This window comes from Lagenorhynchus albirostris, chromosome 15 (assembly GCF_949774975.1).
Source record: "Lagenorhynchus albirostris chromosome 15, mLagAlb1.1, whole genome shotgun sequence".
NCBI classification, from domain to species: domain Eukaryota; kingdom Metazoa; phylum Chordata; class Mammalia; order Artiodactyla; family Delphinidae; genus Lagenorhynchus; species Lagenorhynchus albirostris.
The window spans coordinates 72,940,235-72,952,972 of record NC_083109.1 but is presented as its reverse complement, the minus strand read 5'-3'; the positions used below and the strand labels follow the sequence as shown (position 1 = coordinate 72,952,972).

At 41.5% G+C, this 12,738-nt stretch overlaps 1 protein-coding gene across 5 annotated transcripts in view; it reads left to right on the top strand.

The window, feature by feature from the left end:
* Positions 1–12,738, top strand: part of PSPH (phosphoserine phosphatase) — a 50,038-nt gene that overhangs the window by 22,017 nt on the left and 15,283 nt on the right. For 3 of the 5 annotated variants that reach the window (XM_060124145.1, XM_060124143.1, XM_060124144.1), the window contains 2 exons: positions 2,925–3,051; positions 7,925–7,979. The gene's annotated coding sequence lies outside the window, so the exon portion shown is untranslated. Of the gene's footprint in view, positions 1–1,909; positions 3,052–7,924; positions 7,980–12,738 lie in introns of those variants that run through there. The other 2 variants (XM_060124142.1, XM_060124146.1) reach the window with 2 other exon arrangements.

The following is a 12,738-nucleotide window of genomic DNA, read 5'->3' as shown; positions in this document are numbered from 1 at the left end:
ATCATATACCGCACATGTTTATACACATACACAGAGTTTTCTTTGTTCAAAAATGGGAATTTAAGGGCTTCCCTGGTGGCGCAGTGGTTGAGAGTCCGCCTGCCATTGCAGGGGATACGGGTTCATGCCCCGGTCCGGGAAGATCCCACATGCCGCGGAGCGGCTGGGCCCGTGAGCCATGGCCGCTGAGCCTGCGCGTATGGAGCCTGTGCTTCGCAACGGGAGAGGCCACAACAGTGAGAGGCCCGTGTACCGCAAAAAAAAAAAAAAATAAAAAAATAAGGGAATTAAGCTATATATAATGTTCTGCAACCTGCTTTATTTACATGACATATCATGGACATATTTTCAGGGTGTGACATTTTGAATGTCAATGTTTACATTAAATTGTATTTTTTCTTTAAGTATATTCTTTTAAAATATTTATGATGTTTTAATATATTGGCATTTAATGTACTGATATAAAATATTACATGTATTATAAAATCTTTTATATATACACAGATACAAAAAAAGTCCTGTATATGCACTGCCCTTAAAATAAAGGAACACTGTCAATACCATTAAAGAACTAAGTCTATTTATACTCTCTTTCCAGTCTTATTTCCTTTTCTGTCCCTAGAGGTAAGTACCATTCTGAATTTTATGTATGAGTTATCATTTACGATATTAAGTGATATTATCTTTTTAAAGTTTCCAGTCAATGACTATTTATATATATACAGTACTGCTGTGAATATTCTCCTGTGTGACTCTCAGTACTCATGTATGAGAGTTTCTTCTGAGTGCATTCTTTTTTTTTTTTTTTTTTTTTTTGCGGTACGCGGGCCTCTTGTGGCCTCTCCCGTTGCGGAGCACAGGCTCCGGACGCGCAGGCTCAGCGGCCATGGCTCACAGGCCCAGCCGCTCCGCGGCATGTGGGATCTTCCCAGACCGGGTCACGAGCCCGCGCCCCCTGCATCGGCAGGTGGACTCTCAACCACTGTGCCACCAGGGAAGCCCCCTGAGTGCATTCTTGAGGTGGAATTGCTGGGTCATAGAAAATGTGCAGGTTCGATACTGCTCAATAATACTATATTGTTTTCTAGAGTGACTGTTCCAACATTCTATATTTTAGAAGGCTATTTTATTAGCACTGAATTACTTTAAAAAAAATAGTACTTGATTCTAACATAGTTAATCATTAGAAAATTTGTTAGCTTATAAAAATGTGATCTATAGATAACCTTTCAGGAACACTAGTATTACTTGTATTACTTTTTAATAGCCAGTTATGATTAAAACTTTGCAAAATAACTTGCTAATGTTTTGATTATGGCTTCATTATACTACATTGTATTTGGTTTAGGTGTGCTATTTAACATATTCCAGAGGAACAACAATAAGCATATTAAAATCTGTTTATATAGTTATGCCTTGTCTGATTGTTACATGTATTACTTCCTGATTGTTATATGTATCTGTGACCACCCATTAGCTTCCTCTGGACAACATTTTTTTTTTTTTAATGGTATGTGTTCTATCTAAACAGTGCCTACAACACTGCCACCTCACACCCACAAGTGTTAATACAGGTGTAAATGTGAGGTGGGTACAGGGACCGTAAATAGCTGACAGATTTTATTTGGTATATTTTCTCTGAAATTTATTTAATATTAAACATCTATGAAATATGAATAATAGCAAAAATGAACTTTTACTGCTTCACATTTATTGTACTTGCGTTTCTTTTCCTCTTGAAATAAATTCTCAGTTACCATTTTATACTTATATACAAGTAAATATTTGGTATTTAACATCTTGTTTCTTTTATTATACTTATTTTTAAATTACTTATCATAAAATATAAACAAGTTCTTGACTAGACTGTTATTTTAGACCCCTTTATTTTGCCCTTCCCTACTAATTGTATAATCTTTTACCTCATATTTCAAAACATCAAAATTCCTCCTTTCCATCCTTCATCAAAACCATCTCTGGCAGATCTGGGGAGAAATTAAACCGGGTGTGCCCCAAACCTGCAAACATTTTCTTACTAATGAAATCTGAGAACATTGAACTTCAAAGGCACATGTGACCACGGAGCATCAGGACTTTTGTTTCAGGATAGAATTGTGTTTTTTGAGGGGTCCTGTAGCAAAGGGCAGGGATGCTGTGACCGAGCGAGTCTTGCTCCAGCAATTGCATCCCCTCTGCCTGAATGACCAGTTTTGGAAGGAGCCTGCAGACATGACTGTCAGTGTCTGAGGTTTCAGGTTGTGTTTTAGGGTAGGACCTCACTGCCCAGCTCCAGCCAGCTGTACCCAAAAGTAAATGTTTGGGGGCAATCACTTATTTATTGTAGTCAACATAAAAGCTGGGCAAGTGACACCTAGAAGAAAATAAGATGACAAAAAAAAATGTGCAAAGACTCATTTCGTTACTCACGGTTTTTTGCATTTGCGAATGTAAGTAGTTTTTGAAGTTCTCTTGGGACTTACATTCCTACAACAGCATAAAGCCAAACGTGGATTTCAAAAAAGGTCCCTAAGGGGCTTTCGTTAAGTGCAAAATCAGTGCAGAGGTCTCTCGCTCCTCTCACGTACTCTTATCCCAAGTGGTGGTGGCGGTGGGGAGCGCTTCAGTAGCACGCAAGCTCTTTTGTTCCTCCTCCGCAAAGTAGAGGTGGTGTGGCCCGAGGCTTTGCGGGATAGCGTCCCCCGCGGAGTTCAAGTCTAGATCCGCCAGCGCTGAGCCCCCGGAGGGAGGAGGGGGCGGGCTCAGGGAGTCCCTCCTTCGGGGGCGGGGCCAAGGGCTGCCCGGCCCTGCAGAGCGGAGGTCTACGGGCTCCAGTTTAGTAAAGCGCATGCAAACCCGGCCAGAAGCCACCGCACTTATCAGCAGATCTCATGATTGTTTGGTAAAGGCTCTGCGGGTCTACACAGGTCACCTCCCTCGGAACTCCGCGACTCCACGTCGGAGCCAGCCCTCGGCCCCCCGCAGTCGGACGGTTACAGCCGCGGGAGACCTGGAGGCGGTGGCAGCGGCCCAGGAACTAGCAGCAGCGCCCGGGTAAGTCTGGGCATGTGTTTCTCTCTCCGTGTGCCCAACTTTCTGATTACCGGTCTGCCTGTCCTACACCCAGGGCCTCTGTGATTCTACATTTATTTTCCTTAATCGGGATAGATAAAATATTTCATGGGATTCCAAGGCTTTTTTTTATCCGTTTACTTTTGAATGGTTTTCACTTGTTTTATCCCACTGCTGCCTGTTACCAAACAGCATGAATGAATGATGCAATCCTACATAGGGGAGTCATCAGTACAAGAGTAGGAAAATCTCCAGAATTTAGAGTTGCAGTGTCTGACTTCATCAACTCCTTTACCATTAGAATTAGAATTTTAAATATGTACTTACCAGATACATTGTTGTAAAGGTAGAGCTTCAGCTGGGAATTAAATAACTAATTCTTCTATTCATTAAACTTATGTACTATGTTTTCTTTATATGTGACTTGCACGTTGTGTTTACTCTTTAAATATTTGACTGACCGGTATTTGAATGAGGATCAGGGAAGAAAAATTAAATCCAGGATTTCTGTATGTTATTACAACTGCCTGGTGTGTTTTCAATATAATGATCATAGTCCTGTCACTTTCATGTTGGGAAACAAAGTAGTCAGGACGTTTTAAGTTTTCAGTTTATTTGATACATGCCTAATACCTTTTTAAGCTAACGTTTTATTGATGTATAATTTAATGCAATAATATGTACCCATTTTAGGTGTACATTTTGATGAATTTTGACAATGTTGTACACACTTATAATCACCACCACAATAAAACACTTCCATCACCCTTAAGTTTCCTAGGGCCTCTTTGCAGTCAGACACCCCCACTCCTAGCCCTACTGGCCTGATTTTTGTCATAATAGCATTTGTTTGTATTTTCTAGGGTTTCATATAAACAGAATCATATTGTACGTACTCTTTTGTTGTCTGGCTTCTTCTGGTCAATATAATGTTTTCTATATTTATTCATGTTACAGCATCATTAGTAATTCGTATCTTTTTATTGCTGAGTAGTGTTCTATTCTAGGGATGTAACACACTGTGTTTATCCATTTATCTGTTGGTGGTCATTCTAGTTTTGGGCTATCATGAATAAAGCTGCTTTGAATATGTTTTTTGTTTTTTTACATACATCTATTTATTTATTGGCCACACCACATGGCACGTGGTATCTTAGTTCCCCAAACATGGATCACACCCATTCCCCCTGCATTGGAAGTGTGGAATCTTCACCACTGGACCACCAAGGAAGTCCCATCCCTTAGCTGCTTCTTTTTTTAAATATATATTTTTAATTAATTAATTAATTTTTGCCTATGTTGGGTCTTCCTTGCTGCTCGCGGACTTTCCCTAGTTGCAGCGAGTGGGGGCTACTCTTTGTTGCAGTGTGCAGGCTTCTCATTGAGGTGGCTTCTCTTGTTGAGGAGCACAGGGCTCTAGGCACTCGGGCTTCGGTAGTTGTGGTTCACGGGCTTAGTTGCTCCCCGGCATGTGGGATCTTCCCAGACCAGGGCTCGAATCCATGTCCCCTGCATTGGCAGGCGGATTCTTAACCACTGCGCCACCAGGGAAGTCCCTGAATATGTTTTCATTTCACTTGAATAAATCTCCCGGAGTGGGATTGCTGACTCTTACGGTAGGTAAATGTTTAATTTCGTAAGGAACTGCCAAACTGCTTTCCATAGTGGTTGTACCATTTTACATCCCCACCAGCAACGTATAAGAGTTCCAGTTGTTCCATATCCTCACCAATACATGGTATTGTCAGTCTTTTTTATTTTTGTTATTCTTTTGAGTTTATTTGCACATCTTTTTTGAAATATCTATTGTTTATATTTTAATGGGTTGTTTGTTTTATTGAGTTGTGAGTGTTCTTTATTCTAGATACAAGTCCTCTATCAAATATATGTATTGTGAATACTTTCTCCCATTCTGCGACTTGCCTTTTTTTCTCTTTCTTTCTCCGCCCCACCCCCCGCCGCCATAATGGTGTCTTTTGAAAAGCAGAAGTTTTTAATTTTGATGAAGGCCAATTTATCACTTTTTTCCTTTTATTATTCATGCTATTTGGGTTTTATTTGAGAAAATTTTGCCTACCTTAAGGTTGTTCTATTAGTATCTATTGCTGCATAATAAATTATCCCAAAACTCAGCAGCTTAAAATGACAAACGTTTATTTTCTCACTTTCTGTGGGTCAGAAATCTGGGAGCAGCTTAGCTGGGTGGTTCTGGTTTAGGGTCTCTTAAGAGGTTGCAGTTGGCCAAGGTCAACTTATCTGAACACTTTATTGGGGGAGGATCTGCTTCCTAGAGCACTCACCTGGCTATTGGCAGGATTCAGTTCCCTGAGGGTTGTTAGACTGAGGTCCTTAGTTCCTCACTGGCTGTTTGCTGGACGTCCCCTCAGTTCTGCCACATGGGCCTCTCATTGGGCAGCTACCAACATGGTAGCTGCCTTACCCCAGAGCAAGGAGTGGGGGTGCTGGGGCAAGATGGAAGCCACATTCCTTTTTTGAGATTAACTCACTTTTTTATTATTTTATTTTATTTTTTGGCCTCACTGTGTGACATGTAGGATCTTAGTTCCCCGACCAGGGATTGAACCCAGGCCCCAGCAGTGAAAATGCCACGTCCTAACCACTGGACTGCCAGGGAATTCCCTGAGATTAACTCACTATAAAAAAAAACACTTTTATAATATTTTTAAATTAGAAATAATTATGGATTCACAGAAGGCTGCAAAGAAATATACAGGGAAATCTCATGCATTCCTCCTTCCTCCATGTCCCTTCCCCCGAAGACAACATCTCAAGGAACTGACATTGGCACAATCCATAGAGCTCGTTCAGACCTCACAGTTATACACACACTCATTTGCGTCAGTCTAATTTTGCAAGTGATATCCTATCACCTCTGCCTCACTCTATTCACTGGAAGAGAGTCACTATACCCAGCTCACTCTCAAGGGTAGGAGGTTACAGATGGGTTGGGATAGCAGGAAGTCGGTTCACTAGGTTTTTTTGGAATTTTTGTTTTTTGGCCTCACTGTGTGGCTTGTGGGATCTTAGTTCCCTGACCAGAAATGGAACCCAGGCCCCCCTGCAGTGGAAGCACAGAGTCCTAAACACTGGACCACCAGGGAATTCCCACTAGGGGCCATTTTAGAGACTGCCTACCACAGGTGTGCAATTTTCCTCCTGTGTTTTAGAAGTCTTATAGTTTTAGCTTTTGTGTTTAGGTCTTGATTCATTTGGAGTTAATTTTTGGCATTGGACTACAAGTTAGAGAAGAATATACATTAGATTTCTATATTTTATTAAAACTACCAGGTAGGATTCCAATATAATAACGATCAGAGCCTTGTCATTTTCATGCTGGTGAAACAAGGGATGTCTTAAATTTTCACATGATCTAATACATGCCCAATTTAAAAAAAAAAAAGGCCAGTAGCAAAGTATGAATTCTAAATTAGAGAAATAGAGCGGGCCTTTATAATTAAACCAATGGATCAAGAATAAACTCTATTAAAGAAGCAAATTGGAAATATTCCTTTTCTTGTCATGCCATTCCGGGCAGTGGGTTCTCCTTAAGAGAGCAGCTTCTAGGGAGGTTTGCTAGGGTGCAGCTCTCGCTGGCCTGCAGGGGAGTGGGATTCAGAACACCTGCAGAAGCCAGTCGTGCTCAGCAGAGTGGGAAAGAAACGCTAGACTTGCATGCTCAGGTACGAGGCTTTGAGTACACTTTGTAATCTTCCTCCTTCACAGGAGTATTATCCTGTGTGACTCCGCTGAGAGAAGGGTACACCGAACCCTTTCTGAGTTCAGTGAGGACCGTATTCGAACCTTCCAAATGATTTATTTTCATTCTGGCTTCCTTCCTTTGTCAACCTCTACTTTGCTTTTTCTTGCCGCTTGTTCTTAACTATTTCTTTTTATCTCTTTTTTTCTTCTGAGATTTAGCACCTTTATCCATTTTTTTTTTTTTTTTTTTTTTTTTTTTGCTGCTTTGGGTTTTCGTTGCTGCGTGCAGGCTTTCTCTAGTTGTGGCAAATGGGGGCTGCTCTTCGTTGCGGTGCTCGGGCTTCTCATTGCGGTGGCTTGTTGTGGAGCATGGGCTCTAGGCATGTATGCTTCAGTAGTTGCGGCACCTGGGCTCTAGAGTGCAGGATCAGTAGTAGTGGCACATGGCCTTAGTTGCTCTGCGGCATGTGAGGTCTTCCCGGACCAGGGCTCGAACCCATGTCCCCTGCATTGGCAGGTGGATTCTTAACCACTGCGCCACCAGGGAAGTCCCTGTCCACTTCTATTTACAGTTTAAATGATGAGGATTATAATTTGAAGTTGTTGGCTTCGTTCCCTCGTTATTGGGCAGCAGGATTCCCCTCTGACTATTCTTGGAATGTTGTTGACTTTCCTCATTTTGAAGACAGCAGGGACCGTTTTGTAGAGCCTGTAATGGACCTGTGTTGGCTTCTCTGTATTTGTATTATGTTTTCCTAGTAGATCCTCTTTCCCTTTCTCTCTCCTTCCCTTGCCTTTGAGCTTTGCTAATCAGGTGTAGGTGATTTCCTATCAGACTCGAAGCTTTTGCAGAATTAAAGCCACAGAAGAGTGTTTCCTCCTCTGCGTGCTTCAAGGAGACAGAAGTGAAGGGCTTCCCAGGGGAAGCAGTCTTAGGAGACTTTGCAGCTGACCCTCCTTTGTACCGGTCCTGCTAGGAGGGACAGTGAAGCTAGACAGTCTCCTCTTTCTTCTCCTGTGTCTGGACCTTGATGTTCATGTCCCTGTTTTTTTCTAGGCTCTTGCTCTTGCAGAACTCACAAGATCTCTCTTAAAGAAATTTGTAGTCAGAACTTTATGCTGTGTTTTTATTCAGGAAAGAAGCAGAAAGAGAAGAGTATTGTCTCCTAGGAATCCAGCCCTGGAGAAACGTGAGTCCAATTTGTCTTCTGTTTTCATTGTCATTGTTGTATATTTATCAGTTAACAGTTTAATATTCACTGAATAAAAAAAAATTTTCTGCTGTAACCTATGTGGCATGCTTAAAAATCTCAGGTTCCCCGAGGAATAGCTGTTCTTTTTTATCATAAAATATACTATAATGCATTGACCAGAAACCATAGTCCTAGTTACAGGAATGCTCTTTGACTCTCCTCTGATTCAGAAACTCTCAGACTCCATTGGGCATTGTTTCACTGCTTGGAGGGCCCCAAACAGACTCACCCCTAAGACCAAAGCCACCCCAGGTGACGCCCATCTAAGCCCAGGAAGCTTTGCTCTGTCGGCTTCCTCAACCTCTGTACCAGCTTATATTTGTTCTTACACAGGTGAAGGTAAGAGGTCAATCCCAGCAAAAGGGGAAGTTGGTGAAGGTGATCTTAGATGCCTCTTGCAAGATACTTAGATGGAGAAGTTGGAAGAGAGTTTGGATGAGCAAGTTTTTCTCATTTTATCTAAAACCAGACCTCCTAAGTTTGGCCATGAAGGAAAACTTGTTTTTATACTTTTGGAGCTGGGGGTGAGAAGGGGTTGTCAGCTGTGGCTTCTTTACCAGTTGGCCCTCTGCTTCCCCAAGATGGACCTGCTTGAGGTCAGGTGGGCAGGAGTCCTGTCCTGAGACACAGAAGGCAGTGGTCCAGTGGTCGGGACCAGCCCTGGGAGCTGCCATGTCTAAGCACAGACCTTTCCACCAGGATTTCTTCCACCCCCGTCCTGTCCCCCTTCCTTGCAAGGGCCAGATGTGAGGGATCCAGAGTCCATTCTCCAGCAATGATTTTTCTAATGTACACAATTCACTTTGAAGCAACTGAACTTACTCAGCAGATTTCCCCTCTGTTCCCTGGAGCTATGAGAATTTTGACTTTGTATGAATCATGAGTCAGTCCTGGTGGAGACAATGAAAAAAAGAGGGAACCAAAAGTGAATAAGGAGGCAGAGCATTTTACAGTGCGGGTTGGGAACAGCTAAAGGAAGCTGAATTTGTTCTGCAGTCTAAGCAGGGGATTGAAACCCATGTAAGCTGAGGGGTGGAGAGCATATCCCCTGGCACGAGCATTTAGTGGGCAAAGTTAAGGTCATATAATCCAGCTCCATCTGCTAGGGAGGGCATGAAGAAAGAATCAGTCTTCCATGTAACTGCAATGTAATGTTTGTGTATGGCTGTTAGCATAACTGGCACCATCATGGACCCTTACAGTTTCTCCTGTCCTTCCGCTGACCCTACCCAGGACTGTACTGTGCAGTGACTCACTTCTCTGTCATCAAGGGCTTTGTAGTTAATAGACATTGTTTAATAATCATTAGGACCAGGTAGCCTCTATGCTCTGTTAGTCCCCAAACAATGATGAAAACCCTCCCCTGCTGTATTCCCGGCACCCACGAGACTACTTACCCATTCATAAATCTTGGCTTGGGAGTGCACGCCCTCTTTCCAAGCACCTACTCCCAAGCACTATAAAATCGTCCCAATGGCCCCTTGGTGGTGGGAAGTGCAGCTGCGAATGCTTCTGGATTGTTATCCACCCAATCCAGATCCCACCCTCTGAGTAAGTTACCTATGATAAACTGATCCATTGATTATACAGAGCTGCCTGCCTCATTTTTCGGTCTCAAGATGCCTTCTCAGTTTGGTGGGTACTTTTCATTCCCTCTGTCCTCCAATAGTTTGTCTCAAAAATCCTGTCTTTGGAACCAAAATCTGTCTTTGGAACCACAGTGCAACCCAGGATGCAGGTGTCAGGAATTCTGAGTCATAAATCAGGACTAATGTTCATCTGGGTCTGTGAAAATCAGTCCTCACTTTATTTGAGGAAATGTACATTTCCTTTCATATTTGAGGCTCATGGTCTGGCTGAAGCTATTGCTGATATCAGTGGTTGGAAAGAGGCTAAAGGTGCTGGCTTTTCAAATGTGAGCAATAATGATTTGTCTGATCATCCCAACAAGACTGGGAACCTCTTGAAGATGGTGTGCATTCTGCATTGCCCAGGACTTGTGCTAGGCACAGAGAGGCACTGTAGATTGGCTTCATCTTCTTACATCTTTGAGGCTTCGGGAGCCTGTCAGTCATTCTCAGGAGTCTTGCCCATTCTCTGTTATTTGTGTTGCCTCCTGTACATTCTTTTTTTTAATTTTTTAATTTAATTTTATTAATTTTTTTATACAGCAGGTTCTTATTAGTCATCAATTTTTTTTTTTTTTTTTTTTTTTTTTGCGGTACGCAGGCCTCTCACGGCTGTGGCCTCTCCCGTTGCGGAGCACAGGCTCTGGACGCGCAGGCCCAGCGGCCATGGCTCAAGGGCCCAGCCGCTCCGCGGCATGTGGGATCCTCCCAGACCGGGACACAAACCCGTGTCCCTTGCATCAGCAGGCGGACTCTCAACCACTGCACCACCAGGGAAGCCCCAGTCATCAATTTTATACACATCACTGTATACATGTCAATCCCAATCACCCAGTTCATCACACCACCATCCCCATCCCCCCATGCTTTCCCCTCTTGGTGTCCATACGTTTGTTCTCTACATCTGTGTCTCAATTTCTGCCCTGCAAGCTGGTTCATCTGTACCATTTTTCTAGGTTCCACATACATGCATTAATATACGATATTTGTTTTTCTCTTTCTGACTTACTTCACTCTGTATGACAGTCTCTAGATCCATCCACATCTCAACAAATGACCCAATTTCATTCCTTTTTATGGCTGAGTAATATTCCATTGTATATACGTACCACATCTTCTTTATCCATTCATCTGTCGATGGGCAATTAGGTTACTTCCATGACCTGGCTATTGTAAATAGTGCTGCAGTGAATATTGGGGTGCATGTGTCTTTTTGAATTCTGGTTTTCTCTGGGTATATGCCCAGTAGTAGGATTGCTGGATCATATGGTAGTTCTATTTTTAGTTTTTTAAGGAACCTCCATACTGTTCTCCATAGTGGCTGTATCAATTTACATTCCCACCAACAGTGCAAGAGGGTTCCCTTTTCTCCACACAGTCTCCAGCATTTGTTTTTTGTAGATTTTCTGATGATGCCCATTCTAACTGGTGTGAGGTGATACCACATTGTAGTTTTGATTTACATTTCTCTAATAATTAGTGATGTTGAGCAGCTTTTCATGTGCTTTTTGGCCATCTGTATGTTTTCTTTGGAGAAATGTCTATTTAGGTCTTCTGCCCATATTTGGATTGGGTTGTTTGTTTCTTTAATATTGAGCTGCATGAGGTGTTTATATATTTTGGAGATTAATCCTTTGTTCATTGATTTTTTTGCAAATATTTTCTCCCATTCTGAGGGTTGTCTTTTCGTCTTGTTTATGGTTTCCTTTGCTATGCAAAAGCTTTTAAGTTTCATTAGGTCCCATTTGTTTATTTTTGTTTTTATTTCCATTACTCTAAGAGGTGGATCACAAAAGATCTTGCTGTGATTTATGTCAAAGAGTGTCTTTCCTATGTTTTCCTCTAAGAGTTTTATAGTGCCCAGTCTTACATTTAGGTCTCTAATCCATTTTGAGTTTATTTTTGTGTATGGTGTTAGGGAGTGTTCTAATTTCCTTCTTTTACATGTAGCTGTCCAGTTTTCCCAGCACCACTTATTGAAGAGACTGCCTTTTCTCCATTGTGTATCCTTGCCTCCTTTGTCATAGATCAGTTGACCATAGGTATATGGGTTTATCTCTGGGCTTTCTATCTTGTTCCATTGATCTATGTTTCTGTTTTTATGCCAGTACCATATTGTCTTGATTACTGTAGCTTTGTAGTATAGTCTGAAGTCAGGGAGTCTGATCCCTCCAGCTCCGTTTTTTTCCCTCAAGACTGCTTTGGCTATTTGGGGTCTTTTGTGTTTCCATACAAATTTTAAGATTTTTTGTTCTAGTTCCATAAAAAATGTCATTGGTAATTTGATAGGGATTGCATTGAATCTGTAGATTGCTTTGGGTAGTAGAGTCATTTTCACAATATTGATTCTTGCAATCCAAGAACATGGTATATCTCTCCATCTGTTGGTATCATCTTTAATTTCTTTCATCAGTGTCTTATAGTTTTCTGCATACAGGTCTTTTGTCTTCCTAGGTAGATTTATTCCTAGGTATTTTATTCTTTTTGTTGCAATGGTAAATGGGAGTGTTTCCTTAATTTCTCTTTCAGATTTTTCATCATTAGTGTATAGGAATGCAAGAGATTTCTTGCATTAATTTTGTATCCTGCAACTTTACCAAGTTCATTGATTAGCTCTAGTAGTTTTCTGGTGGCATTTTTAGGATTCTCTATGTATAGTATCATATCATCTGCAAACAGTGACAGTTTTACTTCTTCTTTTCCAATTTGTATTCCTTTTATTTCTTTTTCTTCTCTGATTGCCGTGACTAGGACTTCCAAAACTATGTTGAATAATAGTGGCGAGAGTGGACATCCTTGACTTGTTCCTGATCTTAGAGGAAATTCTTTCAGTTTTTCACCATTGAGAATGATGTTTCCTGTTGATTTGTCGTATATGACCTTTATTATGTTGAGGTAGGTTCCCTCTATGCCCACTTTCTGGAGAGTTTTTATCATAAATGGATGTTGAATTTTGTCAAAGGTTTTTTCTGCATCTATTGAGTTGATCATATGGTTTTTATTCTTCAATTTGTTAATATTGTGTATCACATTGATTGATTTGCGTATATTGAAGAATCCTTGCATTG